The sequence below is a fragment of the Protopterus annectens genome, chromosome 3.part0 (assembly GCF_019279795.1).
Source record: "Protopterus annectens isolate FY-2018-M chromosome 3.part0, PAN1.0, whole genome shotgun sequence".
Taxonomy (NCBI): domain Eukaryota; kingdom Metazoa; phylum Chordata; order Ceratodontiformes; family Protopteridae; genus Protopterus; species Protopterus annectens.
Window position 1 is genome coordinate 1,513,442,317 of NC_056731.1, and position 12,503 is coordinate 1,513,454,819.

Genomic DNA, 12,503 nt, shown 5'->3' on the forward strand with positions numbered 1-12,503 from the left:
CCAAAAAAAAAAATCTTGAATTGTTTGTATATGAGCATTTACTTAAACTCATTATTGTCAATGAAGTAAAATATTGTATTCATAAAAATTATTATAAATCATATTGCATAGTTATGCAAATTCTCAGAAACACTTGCATTATTAAAAAAAAAGCCATCACACGCATACACACAGACACACACACACATACATACACACACACACACACACACACACATATATATATATATATATCTGATCTCACTGAGTTGTGTCTTTGTTGAGCACTATCCTACTTGCTGTCCCTAGAATAAATTTGTCTGCTTTATAGAAAATAATGCACAGCAAACACATTTTAGTAACCAGATTTTACAATCATGCTAACCTACTGCTTTAAAATATATCACATGACATTTCTTCCAGAATAGAATTATAAAATTGTTTATGCTTGTCAATCAGATGAATTAAATGAATTATAATAAAGTATATGTTTGGAACAGAAGTTTTTAACACAGATTATTATGCTGCTGTTAAGTAGATTTTCAAAAACATTTAAATAAATGTTTCATTTTCTATGCCTTCTAAAATAAGACATTTACTTACTACAAGAAACTACATCATTTAAACTCATTATAACTGACATATTTTATGAATAGAGTATTGTTCCTGAATCTGTGGTGTGTCAGTATGATAACTAGGTCAGAGGTTATACTAACTGCTTTCAGTTTGTCTGTGATAATTCTGTGTGTTGAAGCTTTTGAAGTAGTTCATGGACACTGTGCATGAGACAGCCCACATCCCAGATTGTCTCCCTTAACATTTTGGCAGGAAACTTATTAAAACTTGTGACAAACATTCATTTTGTCAATAGAGTAAAATATTGTATTCATAGAAATTATTATAAATCATATTGGATAGTTATGCTGATTCTCAGAAACACTTGCATTATTATATAAAAAAAAGCCATCACACTCACACACACACATACACATACACACACACACACACACACACACACACACACACACACACACATATATATATATATATATATATATATATCTGATCTCACTGAGTTGTGTCTTTGTTGAGCACTATCCTACTTGCAGTCCCTAGAATAAATCTGTCTGCTTTATACAAAATAATGCACAGCAAACACATTTTAGTAACCAGATTTTACAATCATGCTAACCTACTGCTTTAAAATATATCACATGACATTTCTTCCAGAATAGAGTTATAAGATTATTTATGCTTGTCAATCAGATGAATTAAATGAGTTATAGTAAAGTATATGTTTGGAACGCAAATTTTTAACACAGATTATTATGCTGCTGTTAAGTAAATTTTCAAAAACATTTAAATAAATGTTTCATTTTCTATGCCTTCTAAAATAAAACATTTACTTATTACAAGAAACTACATCATTTAGACTCATTATAACTGGCATATTTTATGAATAGAGTATTTTTCCTGAATCTGTGGTGTGTCAGTGTGATAACTATGTCAAAGGTTATACTAACTGCTTTCAGTTTCTCTGTGAGAATTCTGTGAGTTGAAGTTTTTGAAGTAGTTCATGGACACTGTGCATGAGACAGCCCACATCTCAGATTGTCTCTCTTAACATTTTGGCGGGAAACTTATTAAAAACTAGTGACAAACATTCATTTAGTAGTGTAAATGTATGTAAACATGACAAAACCTTCACAATGTATTCCACAGACCATTACAGCCTCTTACTTCTTTTCAGAAAGAGAAACAAATTGAATCACAGCTTGCCATTAAATCTTCAGATATTTTGACTGGTTATGAAACAAAACATTATAACTGACATATTTTATGAATAGAGTATTTTCCTGAATCTGTGGTGTGTCAGTGTGATAACTATGTCAAAGGTTATACTAACTGCTTTCAGTTTCCCTGTGAGAATTCTGTGAGCTGAAGCTTCTGAAGTAACTCATGAACACTGTGCATGAGACAGCCCACATCTCAGATTGTCTCTCTTAACATTTTGGCGCGAAACTTATTAAAAACTAGTGACAAACATTCATTTAGCAGTGTAAATGCATCTAAACATGACAAAACCTTCACAATGTATTCCACAGATCATTACAGCCTCTATGTAAGTGAAATTAAGCCCAAAATTATCAACAAGCAATAAAACTCAACATTCTTCTCCCAACTCAATTTTCATACAAATCCTATTATTCACTGTGCCCACACAATCAAAAGCATTTCTATATATTAATAAAGAAAAGAAAAGAGAGTAGAAAATAAAAGGGAGTGAGGCAGAAATAAAAATGTAAGAGAAAGCTGTAAGAAGTATATACAATGGAATGTTACTTATTGTTTATATTAATAGAGTTAAAAATAAAACATATTATTTACTCTTATTTAGTTCTGATTATTATTAGTTAAAGCATAACAGATTATTTACAAACAAGCATAAGCAGTATAATCAAGAAAGTATAATTAGAAATAGCATTTGAAGAACTTATAAAACTTTTACAAGGAATAAATATGTTATTATTCTATTAATGATATTTTCATTACTGTTCACTCCTGCCCTCCCCACCCTTTACCCACTACATAATCTAAATAGAATGTCATTGTTTAAACAAAGAAAATAATAAAAGGAAAAAAAGGTAAAGATAAAAAATGTATCAAATTACTAACCTTACTTCTTTTCAGAAAGAGAAAAGAATTTAATCACAGCTTGCCATTAAATCTTCAGGTATTTTGACTGGTTATGAAACAAAACCTTTCTTTGCACATAGAGAATAACTTTGATTAAATCTTTTCCAAACTATTTGTGGCTTTCTGGAAATGCAGGAACTATATTCAAAAAGATTAATAATGAACTAAAATGATGAGAGAGAAAAACATATAACAAATCATTTGTTTTTAGTCTCTTCTTCTTCTCTGAAGTCTTCCACGAAGCTTCAGTTGCCAATCTCTTTAATGAAGAACTAGCCCATTCCATTTCTTCTATTTTATCCAAAATCCTTTTTTTCTTTGACAAACAGTAAAGCAGAGTCTAAATCATCGAAAACCTTAGGACCATCAGGAAGGAAGATTTTAAGCTTGGCAGGAAACAGAAGGTATGTTTTAAACTGTGCTTTTTAAGCTCCCTTATTAGTGGCAGAAAAACTTTTCTTTTAGCTATTACCATGGAAGAATAGTCATTGTCAAAACGCACAGTTGTCTCATCAATCTTAACAGGAGCTTTAGCCCAAGCAGATTTAAGAACCATCTCTTTATCAAAAGATGATAGAAATCTAACTATAACTGATCTAGGATATTTTTTGTTAGAGTTAGTATTAGCTATAGATCTATGTGCTCTTTCGATACCAAAAGAGAATGCTTCTGGTAAGTCTAAAGTTTTAGGGAGCCATGTTGTTAAAAAAGAAGTAATATTGTTATCTTCAATATTTTCTGGCAGTCCAAAAATCCTAATGTTATTCCGCCTAGATCTATTTTCCAGGTCATCCAGCTTTGTTTGTAAATGTGTATTTTGTTTCAGCAGAAACTCAATGTTGATTTCCTCTTCTTGGATTCTATTTTCCATGTCATTCACAGCTTCTTCTATGCCTGTCATCTGGATCTTCTGTTGTTGCAGGTCTGTATGTAACAGGTCTATTTGTTTTGTAGTTTTTTCTATGAAGGTGTCTATTTTAGTATCCATTTTATCCATTTTATCAGTAAGTTGCTGGATTATAATTATCAGAGACTGAAGTTCTTTCTTGATGCTGGAGTCTTGAGAATTTGTCTTACTGGAACTCATTTCAGACTGATAAACTGACAGGAAAATTTCCACAGTGATTTCTGACAGGAATATTGTTAAGATTTCCTTTCTTTTTTAGATATAGTTCAAGAACTATATAAAACAAATGTATTTAGAAAGAAAATTACTTCAAAAATTAATTTTTTAAGTAATTAATTCCTGTCAGTGTAATGAAATTGGTGGAGCTGAAGAAATCTGCTGCTATCCTGTGTTCATCCTTGGCCACGCCCCCAGAAAAGTTATTTTAAAGCTAGTAGTGTTGTGTTTTAATGGATTGTCCCATGAGACTGTAACATATTTTAAAAGGAGCACTCATTTCTGTTTAAAAGTAGTGTTATCTAAATCATAAACTATTTTCTGTGGAGAAATGTTTATTTTAAGGTTGTATGGCCACCATAGTGTTTGAAAGTGCTTTTAACTGTGTTTTTTTTTTCTTCTTAGAAAAAGTAACTTTTGTGGACTGGTAGTTTTACTGGCATTGATTGTTTTCCCCGTGATATAAGTCATCTTGACCATGGAACAGATTGTCTCTCCCATGGTCAGGACTTCTTCCAGCCACAGAAAGAATAAGTTAAGGAAATTGCTTCAGCCGCAGGTGGGTGACTGCTTTGGCCATTTGTTCCTCAGACCATTCATCTTTTACCCCTGATCCCTCTGGTGTAGCATCTACAGCCATCATGGATCAGGGATTAGCCATGTCCTCTGCAACTGCTGGGGTCCCCTCAGAGGGCAAAGAAGAACCACTCCAGTTGGTCCTGGGAGAGGGACCAGCAAAGGTTTCCCTGTTTTGCCAGAATGCTGTGACCATCCCTGGGGAAGCAGCAACTGCCATTAGTAATGTGGTTGGCTTCTTTTTTTCCTGTCAGAAAAGAAACAGAAAGCCAAGCATGTATCTACTCCTCCTCTAATTTCTTTGGATAGAAGTAGTTTACTGGGACTGGATCAGGCTTTGATTCAGGCTATTGATCCTTCACACAGAGCAGTGTATTGTAAAGGAAAGAGGGATGCCTTCTTTCCTGAAGAGATTCAAGATTCTGAATCTGAACAGGAAGATACAGGGATGGATTTAGGGTTTTGTCCTCAGATTTCTTATTCAGACTCAAGAGGAGACCTCACTTTCTGATTCTCTCTGTGGGGGTTTCTTTTTCACTGAGACTGTTGATAGTATGTCCCAGTGTTTTCAGTGGGAGAACACAGAGGATGTTCATCGTGTTTCACTGTTGCAGTCATTACACCTGGGTTATCCTGCTGGCAGGCTACCCGCAGTTGGCCTGAATTCCAAAGTCCTGCTCTGACATTGGTTGCTGTCACCTCTTCCCTGATGTCAGTGCGCCAGGGGTATAAAAGATGCAGCTGACGCCATTTTCTTCAGTCTTTCTTGCCGCGCGGTGCCCAAAGCAAAAGCAGTTTGCAAGTGCCGGTCGGCCGACTCCTGAGTCTTCAATAAAGCTAAGTACCCCATTGGGGAAACTTTTTTCTTGCTCCAGACCGATGTCAGAAAAAGTTAACAATTGTATTTCTTGTGGGAAGCAAATACCTCATAAGGATTTTCATTCTTACTGTATTCCTTGCCTAGGCCCAGACCACAATGTTGCTAGCTGTCGGTTTTGTGCTAGATTTAACCAACACACTATTAAGCGTCGGTACGATTTTGCCTTCCATTACTTTGGCCGAAGATTTAATTATATAATGCCTTCGGAACAGCCGACGACCGGAGTTTATAAAAAATGCAAGGAAAAGGACAGGCATCCGAGGTCCAAAACTGACGAGGAGGCCTCCGCTAGGCCAGTCGCCAGTTCGCCGGTTCTCAGTGAGGTGCTTTTGCAGCCCCTGACGCCCACTATCTCAGAGCCACAGGCCGCTTCTGACTCCCACGTGGAGCTGACTAGGCCTCTGGATACTCAAGGTATTGGACACTCGGAAACTATTCCCTCAAATGGGTCCGGAGCTGCTGAGCAGGCATCGGCTTCTGAGGGTGTTTTCAGACCTACACAGTTATATGTCAAGCAAACCTCAGCTTCAAAGGCAAAGACTAAAACAGCTCTAAAGACAAAGAAACAAGTACAGCATTCTCCTGGACAGACTTCCATGCCTAAGAAACAGATGCTTAAAATGGCCAAAGACCTAATTACTTTGATCAGGGGTTCCCATCCCCCTCCTGATAATCCTAGGCAAGAGACAGAATATGACTCTTCTGATCAGGTTTTCATTTCCTCTGACTCCTCTTCTGAACAGGGATACTCTCTTCCTCCCTATGAGGATTCTGATGCTGAAGAATCTATTCCTTCAGCCTCTCCTCCTGAGGATTATTCTTTTGGGGAAACCCTGCATACCATGAGGGAGCATTTTCACTGGGAGAGCCAAGATTACTCAGAATCTAAGAAAAGGCTCAGAGACTTTCTTTTACTAACTCAGCACAACCTCTTGCTATTCCACCTGTTTTAGACATTGTAGATGATGTATTTTCAGAGTCCGGCCTGTCTCCTGACTCTTTACCCCCTGCACCTGTTAAGCCTGACAGATACTACAGGGTTCCAGATTCTCATAAATTTCTATATAAAAACCCTGCTGCTGACCAGGAAACTATATCTCAGGGTCCCAAAGAGATCAAGGCTTCCACTGCAAAAAACCCTGTCCCCTCTGATAGGGATTCTAGGGCACTGGACAGATGGGGGGAAAAAATTACACTTCTGCTACCTTGGCTGTAAGGGCTTTAAATTGTCAGTTTCATATGCTTAAATATCAGCAATACTTAATGTCACTGCTAAAACAGAAAATTATGACAAATTCTGAATGTTCTGATAACAAGGAAATGCAGGATTTATTTCATGCAGCTGAACAAGTGGGAAAGCATACTTTGCAATGTGGTTTTGATTCACTGGAGACCTCTTGCAGGGCCGCTGTCATGGGTTCTGTCATTAGAAGGCATGCTTGGTTAAAGGAACAAAGTCTGCCTGATCATGTTAAAGCAAAATTATTGGATGCTGCATTACAGCATGATACTTTGTTTGGTGTTAAGGCAGAAGAAGTGTTGAAGATAATGGAGAATAAAGCTAAATCAATGCAGACAGTTAGGGATTTCCTACAGGTACAGCCACCCAGATTTAGCAGAAACCGGCCTTCTAAGAATTGGTCCTTTCCAGTGTCAGACAGGCCACAAAGAGGCAGATACAGGCACCCTAGAGGCAGATCCCAGCCCCAAGGCTCATACAGGCCTAAACAGTGGGGTGCTTCTACCTCCAAAAGCGGAGAAGACAAATCACAACCATACAGGAAACAGTCCCAATGACTTTCCTCTGCCAATGCCAAACACTCTTCTTTTGGCAGCACCTTTAGGGGGAAAACTAGCACTTTTTTCACAAAATTGGCACATGATCACCCAGGACAAATAGGTCTTGGATATAGTGTCTCAGGGCTACAGGTTCCACTTTCACACCCTTCCAAAGACAAAAGGTATGCCAGACCTGCCACACAATCAATGGGCAGAGGCACAAAAACAAGTTTCATCCCTTATGGACATGAGGGCTATTCTATGAGTACCACAGCAAGAGCAGGGACAAGGATTTTACTCAAGACTTTTCTTGGTACCCAGAAAGGACAAAGCCTGGAGACCAGTACTGGACCTGTCTATTCTAAACACTTTTCTGGACGTTCCAAAATTCAAAATGTTGACTCTGCAGCAGCTTCTGCCCATGCTGGGCAAGAAGGCTTGGCTTGTAACTTTGGACCTCAAAGAGGCATACCTGCTTGTCCCAATAAGACAGTCTTGCAGAAGATACCTCAGATTCATAGCTGGCTGAGTGCACTACCAATTCTCTGCACTGCCCTTTGGCTTATCTACTGTGTCCAGAGTCTTCACAAAATGCCTGGCACCAGTAATTGCATTTTGCAGACAAAGAGGAATACAAATATATCCCTACTTAGACGACTGCCTTATACAAGCAGAGAACAAGGACATTCTACTGAAGCACCTGACATTTGTAAAAAGATTACTAATTTGCCTAGGGTACACAGTGAGCAAAAAGAAATCAAAACTGGTACCCTCTCAAGAGATAATATTCCTGGTTGCAAGCTTAAATACAACTGCCCAGATGGCTTATCTCACGCCAGACCAACAAAGGCAACTGACTTCTTACTTTGAAATGATGGCAACAAAGACCCAGTTATCTGCAAGAAAAATTCTGCAGGTGTTGGGCATCATAGCATCCTGCATTCTACTAATTCCATATGCAAGACTGCATATGAGGAAACTACAATGGTATCTAAAAAGTGTTTGGATCAACATTCTCACAGCCTGGAAACAATAATTACTCTCATTCCCTGCCTGCAACAGGAGTTTCGATGGTGGGCACAGGCCTGTCACCACAACAAGGGACAGTCATTCACTTTACCCACAGCCAGGCAGACACTAACAACAGATGCATCAGATTATGCCTGTGGGGCACATATGGCAGGAAAATGTATTCAGGGCACATGGCCTGCAAGCCAAATGCATCTTCATATCAATCAAAAAGAGATGCTAGCTGTACAGAATGCCCTGACAGCCTTCAAGGATCTACTTCATCCAGGACAACTGCTGATAAAGACGGACAATACTACAGTCATGTGGTACATAAACAAGCAAGGAGGCACACATTCCTACCCCCTCTGCAGACAAGCCATGACTTTGTGGAACACAGCATTGACTTATCAAGTACACCTGCAACCACAATTCCTGCCAGGAAAGACAAATACTCTGGCAGACGAACTAAGCAGAAACCTCAGGGATCCTCACAAGTGGAAACTAGATCCACAAATCTTCAGCATGATAACAGGGAAATGGGGATGCCCAGACATAGATCTATTTGCCTCCCCTCACAACTACCAGCTACAGAGATTCTGCACAAGGACTTATCACAAACAAGTATGGAAAGTGGACGCCCTATTATTCAGCTGGAAAGCCCTTACAGTATATGCTTTTTCTCCACTGCCTCTCCTCCCCAAGGTACTCCTAAAGGTCAGACAAGAGAAGCCAAAAATGATCCTGATTGCCCCAGACTGGCCACGCCAGCACTGGTACCCAATCCTAAAGAGCTTGTCTCAAGGCCCAGCCTGGACATTACCTCAAATACCTCATTTGCTGACCCAACAAAACAATCAGATCCTGCACAGCCAACTCAGAACCCTAAATCTGGCTGCATGGCAGATAATGTAACCATTCAGAACACGCCTCTCTCTAAAGCAGTTATGGATGTTATTTTGGAGGCCAGGAGGCCCAGCACCAGAAAATCTTATGCAGACAAATGGAAGAGATTCTGTGCTTGGAACCAGGCACAAGGAATGGACACGCTTGTACCAAATATTCCTCAGATTTTACAATACCTAACTGAGATGCTGGACAAAGGCCTATCCTTCTCATCAATTAAGATCCATGCCTCTGCCATTTCAGCTCATTACAATATGGACCCACCTATTTTATCACATCCACTGCTAAGGCAGTATCTCAGAAGGGCCAAAAACATAAGACCTCCAAGGAGAGCTCCAACATCTACATGGGACCTCAATTTTGTCTTGGAAAAACTCACTCTGCCTCCTTTTGAGCCAGCCAATACAGCTGAAATAAAATACTTATCATGGAAAACAGCTCTGCTCCTAGCAATAACTTCAGCAAGAAGAGTCTCAGAGTTACAGGCACTAATGGCTGTGGAACCTTTTATTATTTTCCATCCGGACAGGGTTTCTCTAAGGACAAGCCCAACATTTATGCCTAAGGTAGTGTCCAGCGTGGCTCTTAACCAAACCATACATTTGCCTACCTTTTATCCAAACCCGCAGAATAAGGGGGAGATACTTCTGCATTCTTTGGACATACACAGACAGCTACGCTTTTACTTGGACAAAATTAAAGCTTTCAGAAAGACTGAGCAACTCAGTGGCATATGCTGCAGGATCGCAAGGAAAAGCTATTTCAAAGCAGACTATTTCAAAATGGATAGGCCACTGCATTTGTTTCTGCTATTCACAACATGGCAGATCAGTGCCTAAGGGCATTAGGCCACATTCTACCAGAGCAGCAGCCTTCCTCAGAGGAGTACCAACCAAGGACATTTTGGGGGCTGCAACTTGGACTTCAGTGCACACTTTTACAAAGCACTACCACTTACCTCTTTATTCTAAATCCAGAGCAGGCTTTGCCACTGCAGTTCTGCAGGGCCTCATAGCCACTCCTAATTCTATTTAGGCCCAGCCACCCAACCTTAGCTTTGGGATTCAACCCAAGTGTAATGACTGCAACAATGAAACACGATGAACATAGTACAGTTGTGTACCTACCATAAATGTAGATGTTCAAGTGTATTCACTGTTGCAGTCCAGGTTACCCTCCCACCATCCCCCTTTCATTGCTGGGACTTATCTGTACTTCTCTATTCTATGCAACCTATGTGGTGTATTTGCTTGTAGATGAAGGTAATGAGCATGCTTTTCTATGAGCAGAATTTTTAGCCTACCCTTTTGGGGCACCTGACATCTGGGGCAAGAAAAACTGAAGAAAATGGCGTCGGCTGCATCTTTTATACCCCTGGTGCACTGACATCAGGGAAGAGGCGACAGCAACCGACACCAGACCAGGACTTTGGAATTCAGGCCGACTGCGGGTAGCCTGCCAGCAGGATAACCCAAGTGTAATGACTGCAACAGTGAATACACTCGAACATCTACATTTATGGTAGGTACACAACTGTACTTTTCTCATTCCCTCAAAAATACTATGAGTTGTTACAGAAGGATTTTCTAGAACCTACACCCATTCCTACTGTCCTGTCTGCTTTAGAGGATGTGTGTCTTACTGCCTGCAATTTTCCTGATAGTCAGGTAGCTGTCCCTAAAAAGGCAATAGGATGTATATAGTTCCTGAGCCTTTTAATGTTTTACACACTATTCCCAAACCTGACCCATCAGCTATAGCCTTAGTTGGCTCCTCTGCTGCCAAGCACTTAGTTAATTCCAATCCTACTCTTTCTAATAAGGATGGGAAAAATTATTAATAGGCATGTAAAAAAGTGTATACTTCTGCAACTTCAAATTTCATTATTTTAAATTGTTAGGGTCATATGTTAAATTTTGTTTTAAATTGTTAGGTTCATATGTTAAATTTTGATCTGACATATTGTGAAGTATGATGAGTGTTTTATCTACAGTGTCTTCTTGTGAAGAAAATCTGCTTTAAATAACTTAGTTTCTTCTATTGCAGAGGTCACTACTCATTGTTTGTAGTATGCATATGTCTGTGTTGATGCTTCCAGAGCTATGGTCAGTGATATGGTTTTAAGGAGGCTAGCTTGGCTGCATTCTTAGAACTTTCCAGATAATGAACAAAATGAGATTTTAAATTCTCCCTTGGATAGAGATTTAGTGTTTGGCCCCTCTGCTGCAGAGGTGTTCAAAAAGTCTGATGAAAGGGCCAAGTTGATCCAGGGAATCTCTTAAGATTTTTCATGCCTCCTTTTCCAAATTGTCCAAGGGATTTTCTTTCTCCTCCTCCAATTTCAGCAAAAACCAGAACAGTCTCAGCAGAATTCATGTAAACAGAGGTTTAAGAAGTGGCAAGAAATTTACAAAAAGACGTCTCAGACTTCCCAAAAACAAGGACACTCCAACAAGATTGAATGACTATTCAAGAAACCGCGTGACCCCCTCCCCAGCCCTCTTTCTCTTCCAGAAAATTTGAATCTCGATTTTTCTCTTTGGCAGCAGGTTGGCTAAGGCAAATAGGTTCTGAAAAATCATTTATCAGGGTTACAGATGGCAGACAGAGGAAATTTCTCCTTTCCAGGGGGCCACCCCTCATCCTGAAAATCAGACTGTTTTGTTTCCACCTGATCTTCATCTCATTGCTGTCCCAAGGAGTGATAGAACCAGTTTCTCCTTCTCAGGTGGGGAAGGAGTTTTATTCAAGGATGTTCCTAGTCCCAAAGAAATAAAACACTTGGAGACAGTTCTGGATCTTTCTTTCCTAAACCTGTTTGTTACAGTGCCCAAATTCAAAATTATATCACTTCACAACCTGTTGCCTCTTCTTCCTTTTTCAAGTTTCCTGCTACCACTAGGCTTAAAAGAAGCTTATCATCACATTCCTTTTCATCCAGACTTCAGATGTTTCTTAGGTTTTTGTATCTGAATCACATTTACATTTCTGTGCTTACCCTTTGGACTACTCACTGCACCAAGTATGTTCACAAAGTGTCTAGCTTTGGTTGTAGCTCATTGCAGGCTACAGAGTATCCAAGTTTTTCTGTATTTAGACAACTTGTTTATCTTCACAGTATCTTTTTCAAAATGTCTGGAATCTCTCTCTCTCTTGGGTGAGAGATCTTTTGCACAAACTGGGATTCCAAGAGAACTTTCAAAAGTCTTTGTGGCACCCTCACACAGGATTGTTTTTCTGGGATGTCAGCTAGATACCTCAGTTCAAACTGTTTTTCTTCTTCAGAAAAACAGATATTTATTTAGATCTATTTCTACAGTTTTCCACTCAGACTTCAGTCACTGGAAGAGAATACCTCAGGATTTTGTGTCCTGGCAAGACTCCACATGAGAAAGACAGTGGTATCTGAAATCTCTTTGGTCCCAGCATCAACACTATTTATCATTTCAGATCTCATTACTGGGCTTTGTCAGAAGAGATATCATTGGAGACAACAGATATCTTTAAATCAAGGCCTCCCTTTCTCTCTCCCTGCTGCAAAGCTGTCAGCCACCA